This window comes from Callorhinus ursinus, unplaced genomic scaffold (assembly GCF_003265705.2).
Source record: "Callorhinus ursinus isolate GAN/ISIS: 27379988/994484 unplaced genomic scaffold, GSC_fseal_2.0 scaffold27, whole genome shotgun sequence".
Taxonomy (NCBI): Eukaryota; Metazoa; Chordata; class Mammalia; order Carnivora; family Otariidae; genus Callorhinus; species Callorhinus ursinus.
This window is the reverse complement of record NW_027397089.1, coordinates 9,863,044-9,881,087: the sequence shown is the minus strand read 5'-3', so window position 1 is coordinate 9,881,087 and position 18,044 is coordinate 9,863,044. Positions and strand designations below refer to the sequence as shown.

The 18,044-nt window shown below is 35.7% G+C and overlaps 1 protein-coding gene across 4 annotated transcripts in view; it reads right to left on the bottom strand.

Moving 5' to 3' along the window:
• Positions 1–18,044, bottom strand: part of SOX5 (SRY-box transcription factor 5) — a 1,011,837-nt gene that overhangs the window by 973,478 nt on the left and 20,315 nt on the right. The window contains exon 1 of one of the 4 annotated variants that reach the window (XM_073877853.1): positions 11,899–12,325. The exons of the other annotated variants lie outside the window; for them this stretch is intronic. The gene's annotated coding sequence lies outside the window, so the exon portion shown is untranslated. Of the gene's footprint in view, positions 1–11,898; positions 12,326–18,044 lie in introns of those variants that run through there. 4 annotated transcript variants of the gene reach the window in all.

Below are 18,044 nucleotides of genomic sequence, written 5' to 3'. Positions count from 1 at the left end.
AGCGTTTCCAATGCCACTGATGGGACAAGTAAGGTAAGGGCTAACAAGTAATCACTAGCATAGCAACATGGAGGCCACTGTTGACTTAAACCAAAAGGAGTTGCAGTGTCATGATGAAGGCAAATAAATGCCTCCGTGTTTTTAAGAGAAAAAGAGAGGAAACAATTTGGAGGAAAAAATATATACAACTTTTTCAAGGAATTCTTCTTTAAACAGATAGAGTCAAATGTGGAGTCATCGGGGAAGAATGACACCAAAAGAGTGTTTTCTCTCTTAAAATGGAAGAAACAACAGTTGGTAGATTGAGGGGAAAGACTTAGCAAACAGAAAAAAAAAAAAAAAAAAAAACTGATGATGCAGGAGACAGAAAGGATATGGGTGGAGTAATGTATGAGCTGGCCAGAGGAAACAGCCTGTAGGATCTTGTGCACAGGTGGGGGAGTGAGCCTTTACTAAGACCAGTGACACTTCATACATAGGAAAGAGGAGAAGGCAGAGTATACGCCAGTGGGTACATAGCTACGGTGACAGAAGTTTTGAGAATCCTCTTCTTGTTCATTTAACTTTCTAGAAGAAAGGGGATGCAAGATCATGAGCTGAGACTGTGGATGGGAAAGGAGGCATGACAAGTGTAATGAGTGTAAGAAAAAAAGGAGGAAAGTGGGTTCTCCCTGCCACAGCAAGCCAGGCTCTCCTCCACCACTGGGCCCCAGCAAATGTTAGTCTTTCTCCCATGAAACCTGTTCTCCTGGATCATCACACAGATTCTTCCTTCTTATCATTCAGATTTCAACTCAAATGTCATTTTCTTCCCTGATTACCGCAACCAAAGCAGATCCTGGGAACTACTCTCAATCATATTTTGCTATTTCTTCTTATTCTTTATAAAGTATCATATTTCTTTATTAATAGTTTATTTTCTGTCATGCTCACTAGATTGTAAGCTCCTTGAGGGCAAGGGCTGTCTAGTTTGTTCACTGCTTTAGCTCCAATGCCAAAAATAGTGCATGGCACCTAGTAAGAACCTGATTGACCAACTTATGGGCTATATTTGTTGCTGAAACTATATACAGGAACCCTGAAACTAGTTATAACCTCTTTTGGGACATGACTTGAACTAACCTCTAGTTATGTCACCGAGACAACAATTCTGTTTTCAAATTCCACCAAAACACTACCAGCAATAGGGACTCTACTTCTGTTTTTCTTTTCATTTTCTCTATTATAGATTTTGTCTCTTTAAACATTGCTAAATATAACCTAAAGAGAATAACGGGAATTCTCTGACATTCTGCAAATAACTCAAGTCACATTAACCCGGACCATAGTCAACATCTAGGTTCAACTCTTCACCTTGGAGCAGCTTGAGGAACATAGACATGAGCACTTAACCAACTTGTTTCTCAGGGGAGCTGAATGTCCTACTTATTTCTTAAGAAAAAGAGCTATTTTTCTGAGAGAGAGAGTGAGTGAATCACCACCAGTTGTAATAAGTGTAAGTATCAATTATTTTAGAAATGGTGAATTAAGTTTATATGATTTTAAAAGTTACTTTTCCTTTAGGGCACATTACTTATTTGATTCAAATAGAAGACACCAGAAAAACATTAATTTACAAAAAGCTATCCTCATCACACACTTCCCTAAATGCAAGTTTAATAATTTGTATTATTTTTGTTTTATTTCAGGGCAAATATAAAGAAAGAATAACCTCCTTATGGCTCATTATGCAGCATTTTCATGAGAAGGAAGCCAACGAATTCAAGAGGACACTGTGTGTTAATATAAGCCATGACAAACATGCTCTCTCCATAGCCACGTCTCAGGATAGCATTTACACAAAGTGGCGGAGTTGGCTCTGCTGGTTTTGAATGTACGTCCCTTTTATGGAAAATATCAACAGGGATTTTTTTTTCCATGGCTGGAGGTCTTTTCCTCATCTAAATATTAAAGTCTGATAAGTCTTTCCAACTTACTGGAGCATAATCATGCTTGCTACTTGTTAATTAGGAGCAGGGTGATAACTATTAAAAGTTGAAAGAGTTTCCTGGTGGTTGCAACAAGTTTCAACATGATCCCAAGCTTTGTCAATAACCACAAGGGGAAAAAGAAAGCAAAAGGAAAATGCCTCTCCAGAGTCCCTCATTTCTGAGAGAAGGGTGAATGCTACTGCTATTATACCACTCTCATTTGAAAGATCTTTTTTTTTTTGAAGATTTTATTTATTTATTTGACAGAGACAGAGACAGCGAGAGCAGGAACACAAGCAGGGGCAGTGGGAGAGGGAGAAGCAAGGCTTCCCTCCGAGGAGGGAGCCCGATGTGAGACTCAATCCCAGGACCCTGAGATCATGACCTGAGCCAAAGGCAGATACCTAACGACTGAGCCACCCAGGCGCCCCTCATTTGAAAGATATCTTAATACCAAAGGAGGCCAAATGGTGGACCAAGCCATGTTCAGGGTGGAGGATACAGCCCAGCCAGAAAGCCAGGAGATCTGGGTTCTATGACCAATTCTCCTACTTACTTAGGTGACCCTCAATTTCCTCCAGTGGGTTTGGAGTAAGAATTAAAGATGTCCCATTTTTAAAATTCTATTTCAACTGGCCAATTTAAAATATTGAAAAAAATTCTGCAAAACACTCCTCAAAGGCTGGGCATTATAGTTTGTCTTTTTTTACTAGGCAAATACTCAGTATTTTGATAACTAGTATTGGAATGGCACTTTTCAATGACAGAATGTTTGAGCTCTCACATACATTATCTCATTTAGGCCTCTGAGCAATCTTGCAAAATGCGCTGTCACTGCTTCCTGCACAAGCCAGGAAAGAAAGAGAATGAGGAAGGAAAAGAGATCAAGTGACTTGCATAAAGTCAGAATGGAGGTTCCACACCCTGAAATACTTGTCCCTATCACTTTTCTTGGAATTATAATTCATCGGTACAAGCCCACGTCTAGAGACCAGTTACTACATAGAGAACAGAAACAAGCAATAAATACAGAGAGAATTTAAAAAAAAAAATCTCTGAGAGAAGAAAGATTGCAAATGGCTCCCATGAACTCAGATAATATATCACATTACTTTACCACATTAGGGTTTTTCCCCACCATTTAATTCCCTGTTCTTCAGAGAAGTCAGTCTAAAATAAATTTGTCTGCAGTGGCAAATTTCCTAAAACAAATATTAAACACGGCTACTGGGATTTTTGTAGCATGTTATCAAAATAATGAGTTATAAATACTCGATTTATATACCACATACCTATTAACAAAAAGAAAATAGACACATTATCCCCTAGGCCTGAACTAAAATTTATATTGACATTAGTCAAAAAAAAAAGGAAAAGGAAACAAGGAGCAGAATCTTGGGAAAGTTCAAGCATGAAGGTCACAAGAGGTACCATCAACACTCAAAGGTACCGTCAGAAACCTTATTCCAAACCGTAGAACAACCAAAACGAATATAACCCAAAAGCAGACCTTGGGGTTTCCCACCCCCCCCCAGGGGTTATAACTTGCAGAACTAGTGCCATTCCAGCTGAAAACAATAAAGTTTGAACTTTATCAAAAGGTATACAGCATATAAAAAAGATCATAAACCCATCAATAAAAATAATTGTAAGTCTAGCCTCACTGCTGCTCTGTATTTCACCAAATCAAGGAAGGAACAACTAACATCTACTGGAATGTTACAGTTGACAAAATGTGTTCATGCAACTGACTCATTTTAATGCTCACAAACATCCTATGCGTTAAACCCCATTTTGCAGGTGAAGAAAGGGAAATTCAGAGAAATTAAGTGGCCTGAGACAAAAAACCCAGAGGATGGCTTTAGATTCTCTCCCTGCCAGGCCATTTTTGAAGCAGCAATACAAAAAACCAGGTGGGGGGTCTTATAGGACTAATGGACAAACATATATTTAAGCCATTAAGAACTAGGAGTAGTCTCGTAAGAATAATACGTAGAACTTCCCTAGAAAGGCAATTTTTATTGCCTTATTGCCACTCAATATCCAATATGTAATAAGAGCTGATTTAGGGATTTAAAGTACAAGAAAAACAGAAAAGAGGGAGAAAGAAAGGACAAAGGGAGAAAGGTAGAAATAGAGGAAGGATAAACTTCCTAACTTAGCTAAATAAGTGGATGCTCTTCTCTGGACTAGAGACTATGACAGCAATATGCAATTGTACAGAGTAGGTTAAAGAGTAATGTCTTAAAATTTAAACCAAAAAATCTGTAATTGAAATTTACATAGAAATACTGAGATAAAGAAAACTGCTAAAATCTATTAAAACTGCTAAGATCCCACTGTACTCTCAAAAAAGTTGTCTGTGGTAAACTCATGGTGGAAACAAAGATTATTTACAAAGCCAAATCAAACTTAATTCAAATTTAAAGAAATTGATAGCTAATTCAAACTAATCCAAATCTTATTTTTAGTATATACATTAATTTGAATTTTCCCCAGTACTCACCTCACTAGGAAAATTTATTCCTCAAGAAATGGCAATTCCCTAAATAATTTGTTTTCAAATTATCTGCCATAAGATAAAATAGTACTCAGCTATTTTCTCTTAATCCAACATTCTTTGTTGAACCTACTTTTGCTTATATCAACCCTTCTAACATTATTCCTTATAATGGAGCATTCCGAGGTATTTTGGGGGTATGAAAGTGAGGGATTTGGACATAGGCATATCTGAAATCCCTCTAACATGAAAATGATATGAGCTGGTGAATAATCACTTTATTATTAAATAAATCTCCAAAATGATAGTCTTTTAAAATTTGTTACTATGTACATTAGTCATGAAATTCTCTTTGTATATATAACTGGGTATGTTTCTTACTGTTAATCTACAGAATGATCTATTTGCAAGCAACTACACTAGTCCACAAGTGGCCAGACTGGTCTTAAAGAGACAACAAATAAGTTCAGATGAAGAAACTCCCTGAAATAAATTTTATTGTTATGAAAATTGAGGCAACCTCTGACCAATATTAAGCAGAAAAAAAATTAAATCCACATCTAAAATATTTAGGCCCTGGAAATATTGAAATTATAATCTGAAAAGCCAAAAAGAAATATTATTTTTCCATTTGAACACCTTATCTTAGCTCGGAATTAATGGTTTTGAAAGACTGCATTTTTCATAATTTGGAAAGAGCAGGCACACACCAAGCTATAAAAATGGACACATTTTTGTATGTCTGTTATAATAGATGAACACAAAAAGCCTTGAGATACATTGTGATTATGCAAAGTATAACTTATAAATTAATGTAACATATTTTAAATCTATTTTAAACCTTTACAGGAAAGTAAGTATGGTTCCTCAAGTAATTGAACTTAAGAAACTATGTACTCATCTTCCTGTTACTACTATTGCTTAAAACACTTTTGGAGCTTAACACTTTTCTAAACCTCCAATTAACAACTGACCCAAGAAAACAGGTCTGTTACTTGAGTGCCACAATTTGTACTGCCCTCCACACCCACTTCCCTTTTGACTACCTGCCTGTTTTATTAACCAGACTTGGCTCAAATATATCTTTTGACTATTTCAGAATATAACACCTCTCTTCCAAGTTAAAAAATTTGCCCTCTTGATGAGGTCATCAAGAGAGTATACTGCAGGCTCTATGGTAGTTCCAATGGAGGCGCTCCTGGAATATTCTGAGCAATTTCAGTATCACTGAAAGATGTATATAGCTTTGAAAGTGACTGTGCTGAATTAGATTCAACACTCCTTTATATAAAAATTTATGGTTTTAAAAAACTGAAGTAGTTTCTAGTCATCTGATTTATAAATGTATCTTAATAAGTAAAAATACAAACAAAAGTCATTCTATTTCACCGAGACATATACACTTAGGATCAACAGTTTCTCTAAAAATGTGAAAAAAAAAATAGCCAGAATTAACCTGAAGATTTTTGGGCAGAGGAACTATTTAAACTGACAATAAAAGTTGGACAAAGTGATCAACTTTGTTAAGTATGCCTACTGGGAGGAAATATCAAATGAAAGTAGAAAGAATATAGCTTGTCAAGACAGAAGTCACTGAGGTCTTTTCCCTCCCTGTATTATAGAAAAACATCCATTTAAGGAGGTGCACCCTTTTATCTACCTCTCTAATACTCAATTTATCTCTCTTCATTTGACAAATTCATATTACTCCAGACAACCAAAATATCTAAATTTGGGTGAGTAGCATATCCTCTGCTGTCCTATTTTGAGATTTGGCTCCTTGTAATTCAATCCACCATATTTGGAATTATATCTAGAACCAGGAGATTCTAATCTATTGACTTCTCAACATGCACACATGACCCAAACAACTATGTAAAAATCAATGGAGAAATAAAGAATAATATATTGAGATAGGCAAAAAAGATATTTAGTTAGATTTTGCAACAAGTTTATATATCCTTTATTTTTTTAAGATTTTATTTATTTTAACTTGAGAGAGAGAGAGAGAGCACGAGTGGAGGGAAGGGCAGAGGGAGAAGTAGGCCTGACGTGGGGTTTGATCCCAGGACCCCAGGGATCATGACCTAAGCCAAAGGCAGACACTTAAACGACTGAGCCATCCATGTGCCCCAAGTTTACATAGCCTTTAGATTTCCAAAGAATACGGACAGTATGGAAAGAGCCATTTTATCTGGATGCATAGTATCAAACTTGCTGAAAAGAGGAGACAAGAGAAGGATGGCTTACTATATTACCATGGGTACACTTCAAATTTTCAGTGAGATTGTTTATCTGAATAAATTCACCAATAATGTCCAGCAAAACAGATAAATTTCATAAGACTACGAGTAAAACAGATTACTGTTAAAAGTGTCATTATCAATAAAAAGACTAATGGCCCTTCAAACTAAAACTAGTGTCTTCTATATGTTCTAACTCCCAATCTGTTCCTAAATGGTTTCATAATGAAATAAAAAGTGGTCGTTTGCAAAAGCACTAGATTTGGAGGACACTAAATGAATTACACTTTGCAAAGTGAACATTCTAAAATGAGTTCACTAGTAGCTAACCAGAAACCAGATGACTTTAAACTACTGAAAACCACCAGTAATGCTCACAAAAGACTTAAAAATTTCAATGAATCCTTTTACTATATTTTGCACTTAAGATTCCCATTACAGCATAACTTTTCAATAAGTTACCATTTTAAAGTTTTAAATAAATTCTTTTTTCTTTCACACTTGTGACACAGAGATGTATTTCTGTTTTTTTCCTCTGTCTATTCCAAATCAACATTTAAAAAAAAGACATAATGAATCTGATATTCTATTGCAATTAAACAGTCGTCATTTCCATTTTGCAAGCAAGATGTCCAAGATAAAGAGATAAAGTGACAACCCCTTAAACATATTGAAGTCACTGTTGACTTTAGAACTCAGAACCTCTAGATCCTGGATATGGAAGATAATTTGATGTTAATAATTTGATGTTAATTTCTCACATATATAACACAGTTCTTGCTGCTACATGGAGCACAGACTCTTTATAACAAATACCCTACAGATCTTTAATTGGTAGTTAGGAAACATGCTTTTCCTAATCATCGAGTCTCTTTTAAATATTATATTTTTAAATACTCATTTAGGGAAACTAATGAGGTAAGATATGAGAGGGATAAAGAAGGTATGTTGTTTTCAAAATTAAAAATTTCAGGACATCAGTCCAGCAGGCATAAAGCAACATAAAACAAATAACTAGATAATCAAACAATAAAAGCAAACTGAAATAATATGAAGGCTTTTTTAGAAACTATTATTGCACATATGCAATAATTACTTCCATCAAGACTTTTATTATACATTTGTTTTTATGGAATCATAATGCACAAGTGCATGGTATTGTTTAAACACATTCACCACATACCCCATAACAGAATATGATGACAATATGTATTAAGGATAATACAGAAAATGTGGCTAAATGCATTCTGTATTATGGTTCCATAATACAGCATGCAAATGGTTCTGACTAAGCAGACACAGGAGACAGTCGTTAGTGCACACGCTGTGAATGTATATTATGAATAATGCATAAAACTTGGCTAAATCCTAATGAGTCCATTGACATCCTATGGGGTCCAAAGGAGGCTCAGATCCCAAAGCATGGCCCTGGCACATTTCTATCCACCAATCATCATAAAAAACAATACCATGAAAACAAAGGACATTAAACAACATGAATGTACTTTCATTCTAGGTAAAGCTTTTGAAATAAGCACAAAAATTAGAAGAAACTTTGAAAGAACTAAAAGTCCATCTTACATCATCACCCCACTTACAGTTTTTCAGAATTATCTATTGCAATTTAAATGGGACAAAAGCTGCATTTGAAGGTTTGATGTTATTTCTTTTCTCTGGTTTTCTTCAGGGAGCTGCTATTACAAGGAAGATCTAAGCAATCCCTAAGAAAAGTGACCAAACTCTTAGACCATGGTGGTAGAAAGTCTTCCTGCTTTGAATGAGAAATGCTTACAAAACGGGAATTATAGCCAATTAAATAAAGAAATAGATATAATGTGTCTGAAAGCAGTCTTTATGGTAGAAACTCCTTAAAATTCCAGTTTTTACACAGCTTTATAAAGAATCAAAAAGAATACCATGAACATGTCACTTGCAGCACATAAAAAAAAAATCAGTGTTTTCCCCCCCAATAGCCATTAAATACTCTTAACAACGGAGTCCTTGAAAAGAGAAACCATGTCTGTTATCCCTAGATGGATGTACCCCAAGACGAACACCTATACAGACATGTTCAATGTGTTCACCGAGCCAAAAATGCAGAGCTGAGCAAGCTGTGCCTGAGATGCACAAATTAAGTATGTGACAGAAGCTTGTGCACCCAAGCCTCTCCTTGGAGTAGGAGTGGGAAAGCAAGGACAGCTGCTCCTTCGTTGTGCTCCCAGGGGCGGGTGGGAAATGGGCACTCTGGGAACACATCCCCAGAGAACAGTGAAGAGGCAAGGGCCGGCCACTTGGGGAAGCAGCAGGCCAAGAAAAACCCTCACTCTCAGAAAACATGCAAGAGCAAAAGGCTGAAGCGGGAGCAGGAGTTAAAGTTCTGGGGATGGAGTTCTTGACAATTTGCCTGGCTCCTTGACGTTTTCCCATCCCTTCACTAGGGACAAGAGTAGGGCACAGTCAAGGCAAAAAGCTGCTGCACCTGGAAGCTGCCACAGAACGCAAACATCTCCATCACTGAATTGTAAAACCACAGGTCATTTACCATCCATATTTGGGCTCAAATCAGTTCCCAGGCGTAGTTCTAATGGCAATTTAGCCTCGATGGTGTGAAGCCAGGGCTCGCTGGAAGACTCCTTCTGCAAAGTCATATTGCTATATTTTCCCATCCCTAACTACTAGAAGAGCCAGAAATTCTAAGTCTAGTAAATGTTTATGAAAAACAATCCTTCATACGTTTCTATTTAAAGAACAAATACTCCTGGGTATAGTTAAGTAAAAAAAAAAAAAAAAAAAAATGATAAATTTGTATTTGCTTTCTTTTGTGAAAAGAACTGGGACAATAAAGGAGCCCAGCATGTTTGGGGTAGATACTGGGTGATTTAAAAATGGTTAAAGATGGGACACACCGACAGATAAACTTGGCTTGCTTTTCCGATTGGACTGACGGCATGACCATGGATTCTGTGATGAGGAATTAAGACTCTCAACGGACTCCTAAGGTTTAAAACTTTCCCAGTACTATATTATTATGTTTGTATTTACACCTGGGTAAACACTGTCACTGTTGCTAGAGCATGAAGTATGAAAATCATACAGAAAAATAAGGCATCTGTTGTAACCACTTCTGCTGTTTTCCTTGTTCTAAAATTTGCCTCGTAGCAAGTGCAATAGAACAAAGTTCTGTTCCTGATATAACAATTCCATAAAGCTATTCTGCTTTTGAAAACCATTCTCCACCAGGGCTTGTCCCAGCTACTCTATAAGCGACCGACAATTGCTTCACTCCCCCAGGATTTCTTCACCCCTCCCAGATGCCACCAAAAGAATCACAGAAAGTCTCTCAGTAGCACTTTGCTCCTCAGCGGGAAGCTGTACTGTTTGTGATATCCATTTTGATACAAACCTAAATTAGGCCTCTGGAAATAGGTAATGCATAAAAAGAAGCATTTTGTGTCACCAAATTATTATTATAGGTTACAGTTAACCCTTGGAAGATAGAGGTGAGCTCTGCAGCTCCCCACTGAGGTGACTATTTGTCATGAAATCACAGGCCCTACCTCAAAAGATGTTTCAGGTGAGCTTGCGATAAGGCAAACTATCTGGCTGACCTATAGGATTCTGATAGCTAGTTTAAGTGGGGAAGCTATGACAAATGCCAGTTAAACAAAAGGATCAGCACAGCATGAGGAGCCAGCAGTCGGCTAGCACAAGTTTAACAGCTGACAGAGCCTAGAGATGGAGGGAAACGAAAACGGATCAGGATATTTTACTCTCAGACAGATTTAAGACTCTTCTCTTTGAAAGCTCTCCTTGCAAAGCCATGCAGAGGGGCAAAAGTTCAGAGCTACGGCTATTTTTTTTTAAAGGTTGCTTGTGATAAAACTATTAACTAGTCACATGGAGTTAAAATAAATTAGAATATTGAATATACTGATGCTTCTATTTCTTCATACAGTTCAGATGGTAAATAAATTTTGTTTTGAGATTCCTTGCACACAAATTTAAATTTCTGGTCGATAATTAAGATGCAAAGACATCTAAGAACTCACCCTAAAACTATCCCGGCATCATCATCCTAGCACCAGCTCTTGAAAACATTTGGCATTTGACCTTTTCTAATTTAACCTCTGTAATATTTGATTCTCTCTTATTCTTCTTTCTTCATCACTACATTAAAATAAGCAGGATTCACAAAATAATTATAAACATAACTGAGTTCAAGAATCCAATCAAGGACCGCTTTCTATTAACCTGTAACCTAAAGGAACCACATAGAACACGCGTGACATCTTCCCACCTTTGAGCCCAACTCAGATCACTTTCTGATTAAAAATTGTACAAGAGTCATCATGTCTTACAATAATAACTCAGCTTTTCCTTCTTCTTCATGCATTTTTATTCTGTTTTGGTAAAAATTATCACATGTGCCTGGCTTATCTCATTAAAATAAACAGACACGACTGAGTTCATATCTCTTGAGACACAGTAAACACAATGCAAAATGTAATTCCTCAAATTGGAATAACTGATATTTACTGAATAAATAACTGAATTAAAGCTTCTTCAAAGTGAGTATCATAGGTTTATGGTAAAGAGCAACAGAATTATTCTGCAACTGGTATCATGGAAAAAAATAGCTAATAACCAAAGTTTTATAAGTTTAGTAGACTATGGATACCAGCCAAATTTCATAGCTACACCAGAGCTTTTAGCTGAGTTGCTAAATTTGAAGGCAGAGTAAATGTTCTTCTCCCTTTTCCTAGACACAACTCATAAAATAATAGGTTCTTTTTAATGTCTAAGAATGTTGTTTAAGTCTCATTCTAGTCACCAACGAGATCTTCAGTCTCAGAAAAAGCCTAGTCAATCACAATAAGCTGCAGTATATAACATTTTAACATCGAAAGTCCTGGAATCACTCACTTCATAGTGAGGCCATCCTACGATCCCAATACAATCCCATTCAAGGAATTCCGACTAGCTAATTGCTTGGCATCCTCAGGATATCCAGATATCATCTGAATTCCAGCTACTGAAATTAAATCCCCTATGTTTCATTTTCTAAAATAATCCCTCAATTCAAATATCCAACAGCATGACATCGGGTCACAGCTAAAGCACCTTGCTGTTGACAAGACACTCTCTGGAAAGTTTCTGCAGGCTAGGTGTCACACATGGTACATACCTGTGAGATCCATTCCCTGGGAAGTCGCTTTTGGTGTAGCTTCCTCCTTAAAAATATTCCTACACCCATGCTGATTTTGTATCTGTTCAGTTCAAATTTAGATTCATTGGTACTTTTCCATAGTTACATTTCTTGCTCAGTTGATATGTCCTTTTATTTATTCTGAAGTTTTCGATGTAAGACAAACAGGAATACTACCTTCTAAAATTACTACTATCCTACCATCCTCTGATGGAACATTAGTGGGAAGCAATATTCTCCAAAGCTATGAAGCATACACTGCCCTAAATTACATTGCAGTCGCTGCCCTGAGCTCACACATTTTTGAATAGAAAGGCTCCCAGGGATCTCTCTGTACTGACTGCATTTACTGCTTTAAAATATTTTTAACCCAGACGCTGAAGTGCCAGCCTTGCAGTTCCTCATGTTAATCCCAGCTTGGGTGGCTGTTCTTAAGGGAAAGCATTCAAAACATTGTAACAGTGCATCAACTTTGACCCTTTTCACTTAAACATGAGACTCTTAAAAAAAGTTTGAATTCCAGAGAGAATCACTGAACTTTGACCTGCTTAAAATTAGTTTTGTTTTAGTGCCTTCATGGTGACTCAACAGGCCAATTTTCCAGACACTTAAGACGTTTCTGCCCCTGAAGATTCCAGTTCAAGTCCACAGCTATGTTTGCTGGTCAGATCAGAACACTTTGTCCCAGGGTTTCAAGCAACAAATTCCCAGATCTCCATCTCTTTGCCAGATGTTGGCATTAGTTGGTATTAAACTGGATCTAAACGCACACACACACACACACACACACACACACACACACACACTACTCACAATCAGAGGATAGGCCCTATTTTTCTTTTCTTTTTTTTCACATACAGCCTTTTAGGAAATAAAGTTTTCCACTCAAAATTCAGTCATGGAGAAATGTTTATCAGGATTATATAAACATTACTTACTAGCCTAACTCCTACAAGAATAAAACTCCTGACTTTTGGTAAGCGGTACTATACTACATTTGTAATACAAGCTTTCTGAACCTACTTTTCTTGTTGGGCAACAAAAAAGCTACTGGGATTTTATTTTCTAATCCATTACAGATTTTTAAATTTTCAGTGAATAATTATATTGTAAATGAACATTATCACAATATTATGCTTTCCTTCAACAGAATTTCAAAAACATTTGTTGTGAAAAACCCATGACAGTTAATAGGTAAAATAAAGTTACCGAAGAACTAAAGGTGTCGTACAATTCATTGTTTGATTTACAACCTCAAAACTGCTCCCCCTTTTACCTAAACTAGCATTTTTTGCAAAAACAAAACAGCACCCAATTTCATTAATACAATCTAAGATGTTTAATAAGAAGGAAGTAACTATTAGTCTAAAACAATTCCTGCATAAACTCTGTGCTTTAAAATTTTTAGAATAGTTGAGGATAAAGGCATTCAGGAAATTTAGTACATTTAGTACTACAAAACCAGTAAAGAAGAAATGCTATCACAGCTAACCAGGATAAAAGAATCAGTATAACACAAATCAGTCTACAAAACTTACATACAAAACATACATACTTAAACAAGAAGACTTCATTGTCTCCAAGAGGTGAGTTAGCGATACTGGAAAGTAGCACAAAAGTGAATACGAGACCTTCATATTTGAACACGACTTTGCACTTAAATCTATCAATTTTCGAAGAGCAACTGGTGACGTTCTTGATATACAGGCATTTGATCCCTATCGTTAATGTGCAAAGCTGGAAGTCAGAAGCAATAGGGTACAGTGTCACAAAAACTGATCACAGGAAAAATTCATTTGAATTGTTTTCTCTCTCATTAAACAGCACTAATTCCAATTCTAATACTCAGAAAATAAAACCTACTCAACTGAGTCCCTCTGGCAATTATTTCTTTCATTTCCTACCCATTTGAGAAAGAACACAATAAAGATGTTCAAATGGGGGTATATGGTGAATGTTTGTATAGATACATTACTATTTCATTTTTATTTTATTCATAAATCATTCAACACATAACATTGTGTGAGTGGTACCAAATGGCCACAAATTTCTTAAATTGAGAAAACATTTGGAATTCAATTATTTTACATTTCAAGCACATGTAACTGGGTTCTTACTGATGGTTAAGAAAATAAGCACTAATAGTTTTAAAAACTGAGTCAATTACTTATGTGAAGAGGTCAACTAAAATGAAAATTTCAAATGCTACCAAATAGTACCTTCAAATGACATGAAAATAAGTATTTATTTTATACAATATATATTTATTTATTTTATCTTATACAAATAAGAATTATGTAAGATGCTAATAAAAACACACATGTTTACAGATAAGACAGTGAATGGTATTATTTAGATAAAATAATACAGAGACATTCCCACATAGGGACCATTATCTGAAGAATCTGCCAACATAGGATTAGTATTGTAGTTGCTTTAATCCTTTGTCTTAATAATAAAAATATGCTACTAATTGTGTAAGATATTTTGGCCTTGCATTCCGAAAGACATTATTTGCATTTTTCTTTGTATACGTTGTAAAAACTAACAACCAGTGTCATTAAAAAGTAATGTGACTGGTTTTTATACAAACATACCATGTCATCTACATGTGCTTTCCCTTCATAGGGCTCCCCTTAGAACACCACTCGCTTACCCTAAAGATGCCATCAGCCACAGTATTTCTACCACCTTCTGAAAGTGCTTTCTAAGTCTGTAACACACACACATGCATACACACTTCGAAATATCCTCAATGGTGACAAATTTCATAATTTGAAAGTCAATTTTAGCCATTTTCATCATTTCAGAGAGACATTTATAGCCAACTCTGGTGAATAAAAAAAGGATGATGAATCTTGGTATAAAATACGAATAGAAAGTAATGAGATGGATGTTTTAGTCAGGCTTGCAAATGATTCAAAAGACAATTCTGAGAGGAAGTTTTCCAAAATGTTTTGAACAAGGGCATCATTGGAATCAGGGTTTTGCTTCTCTGGGTGACAATTTTGAAAAACAACATTAATATGAATGCATAAATTATAGCACAATTGTTGTTTTTAAAAATCAAACTCGGTACTTTTCACTCATACTCTGCAAATATGAAATAAGCAGATATGCATTTTCATTAGGATGGTTATATATGTACGTTCTGAAGCTTCCTCTGGGTAAAACTAACCATAGGTTCGATTTGCAAAATATTATATACAATATAAATTTAACTCTTGATCTTTCAATAAAGAACAAAAACCTTTATTTCCACAGATATTTACATCCAACCCCAATCTGTGGGCTTCTATAAACTTTCTCTCCTACATACAGTCAAAACCTAACAAGAGCTCACTGTGGGATTATGCACAAAAACTGCAAATTTAAACAAGGTGCGATCGTATACTTTTTCACACATTATTGTATCATGCTGCACCAGAACACTAATGTATGCACAGTTCCAAAATAGCTTGGGCTATTACTGCACAGGCTTGAAAACTAAAATCCCAATAAGAGCACTTTTCAAAAACTGTTCCTTCATTACTGCACACTAGTAAAGGTTGCTTTTACTATTTGTATTCTATAATATAAAAAAATACAGAAATGTCTATGACATTGCCTCATAATTCTGAGGTCTTACTTATTAGGTTCTTTGTAGTTATAAAAGTTGTTTCATCAATATAAAGATGACAATGGGACTCAACACTATTTAATCGACTCAATTATGGAACAAATGTGCTTTTTTTTCTTTTTGCTGCCCTACTTTCTTTTAAGTTGCATTTGAATTATTGATGAAGTTGCAATAAAGCATTTCTTTGTTACACATAGTTTAAAAGTAGAGAATGATGTTTCATGGTTAATTTTTAGACTGATAGTGATCAAATAAACACACTTGTCCTTTCAAAGAAAGTCAATAGCATGTACAGGCTTATAAGATGGACTTTTCCTTTTTTTTTCTATTGTCTTGAAAATATTTTGTGCTGAAATCATGACTATAAATACAAATATAAAAGGAGAAAATGGTAAGCAAAGTGCGCTATAGAAAATACAGCTCCAAGTCTTCCTGGGTATTGAAAAGATTTATACCTGTGATAAATTTAGGTTCTGCTTTTCATCAAGCAGGGACATTTCTTATTTAGACTACCTAATCACTACATAAATGATGCCCCATCCATTCCATCTTCCAAACAACAGCCAGAATGATCTTTTTAATTTTAAATTTTTTTAAAGATTTTATTTACTTATTTGAGAGAGAGCGAGAACCAGGGTGGAGGGGAGAGGGAGAGGGAGAAGCAGACTCCCCGCGGAGCAGGAAGCCTGTTGCGGGGCTCAATCCCAGGACCCTGGGATTGTGACCTGAGCCGAAGGCAGACGCTTAACGGACTGAGTCACCCAGCAGCTCCCAGAGTGATCTTTTTAAAATGCAAATCTGAATCATTTAATTTGCCCTTGCTTTTTTGATAAAAACCCCAGACCCATAGCAGCACCTGCAAGACCCTCCTCCTCCAGCTTCATTCTTTGAAATTTTTGCCCTTCTGTTCTGTACTCCAGCCACTCTGGTCGCCTTAATTCCTCAGCATTCCAAGCTGTAGCCCACATCAGAGTTTGTCCATGATGTTCCATATTCTATATTCAGCCACACCTTCTCCACGTAGTTACTTCCCCTTATCTCTCTTCATTTCCCAGCCAAAATGTCTCTTCCTCCTGGAAGGCCTCTATGACTTCCAGAATAAATCAAGCTAACATCTCCTTATAATTTTCATTTTCTGCCATAATGCACTGCATAGTATTTATCACTAATATAGCACAACTTTCTTAGTCAACCTACATTCACCAAGTTACCAGAGTAATCAATGTGTTCCCATCCTTCTGTGAAACATATTGACCAAGGCACCCTAATGGCAAAAAGTCCACTCTGCACACCCACACACACCCACTTTAACCACTTTAATTGCTGCTTAATCCCAAGTCTGTTTATGTCATTTCTACTTCTTATTGTAAATGGGTAAATTCATTAAATATTACATAGCTAATAAAATATGAGGGCAAATGTTTTTAGTGGCACTAGATTAAATGTTTTGGAAAAAACAAAGGGAAGTTGTTTTTAATAACCACTAAAGTTCTCTTTACTTCATAAAATTGGAATAAAACTCAAAAAAATGTACACAAATTCTGCACTTAAATTCCTTGCCAAATGCCTTTAAGCTTTCCTTCCATTTTTAGTAAATCAAAAAAAAAAAACGCCATAGACTATATATTATGGGTGTAACTTACCCAAGAAGATGGCAAGGATCATCACGCAGGGGACACATACTTAAAAGCCTTCAGTATACATCAATTAATTGGCAAATTGATAAACAGCAAAACATTGATAAAGCACATTGTTTAAAAATCCTAAAATATTTAAAACTTATCACTTCTTTAGTATTCTATGCTTATGTGATTTTTTTTAAATTCATAGTCCAGCTACCAGTCATAATTACAATAAAGAAGAGAACATCTCTCTATTCTATTTGTTGGCACAATTAGATGATTCACCTCCATCTTTCTCACTAGACTGGAAGCTCCATAAGGCAGGGACCAGATCACTTCTGCTTACCCTTGTAACCCCATTACTCAACATTTGTCACATGTGACAAATAACAGACTTTCAATAAAAATATTTTAAATAAGTGAATAATGGTTAATATTAGTCAAGCACAACATTTTTTATTTTAAATTATTAAGATCAATATGCAAATAGTTGTAAGGAGAATAAGAGCAAGTATGGGTGTGATCACCTGAAGATTTCAAGGCACAACCTGTAAAGATAATACATGTCCTTTACTCATTAGTGTATACATAAAAAAAAATTAAGATTTAATTATTTTTAAAAATAGCACTCTCTAGCATATGGAAGTTTCTGCCTTTTAATTTATGAACTATCCTTAAGTTTGTATAGTTAGGTTTCCTTAGGAACCCAACCATGATTGGATCCTTATTAAGACTTCTGTATACTAGTTCCAAATCTGGCTACCTTTTAATTTTATCTATGATGAAAAGTAATGCTACCTGAGATGTATTTACCTGCTTCCTTCAAGAAATTCAAAGCAACCACTATCTTATAAGCACACTATTAAGTATAAAAATGAAAACAC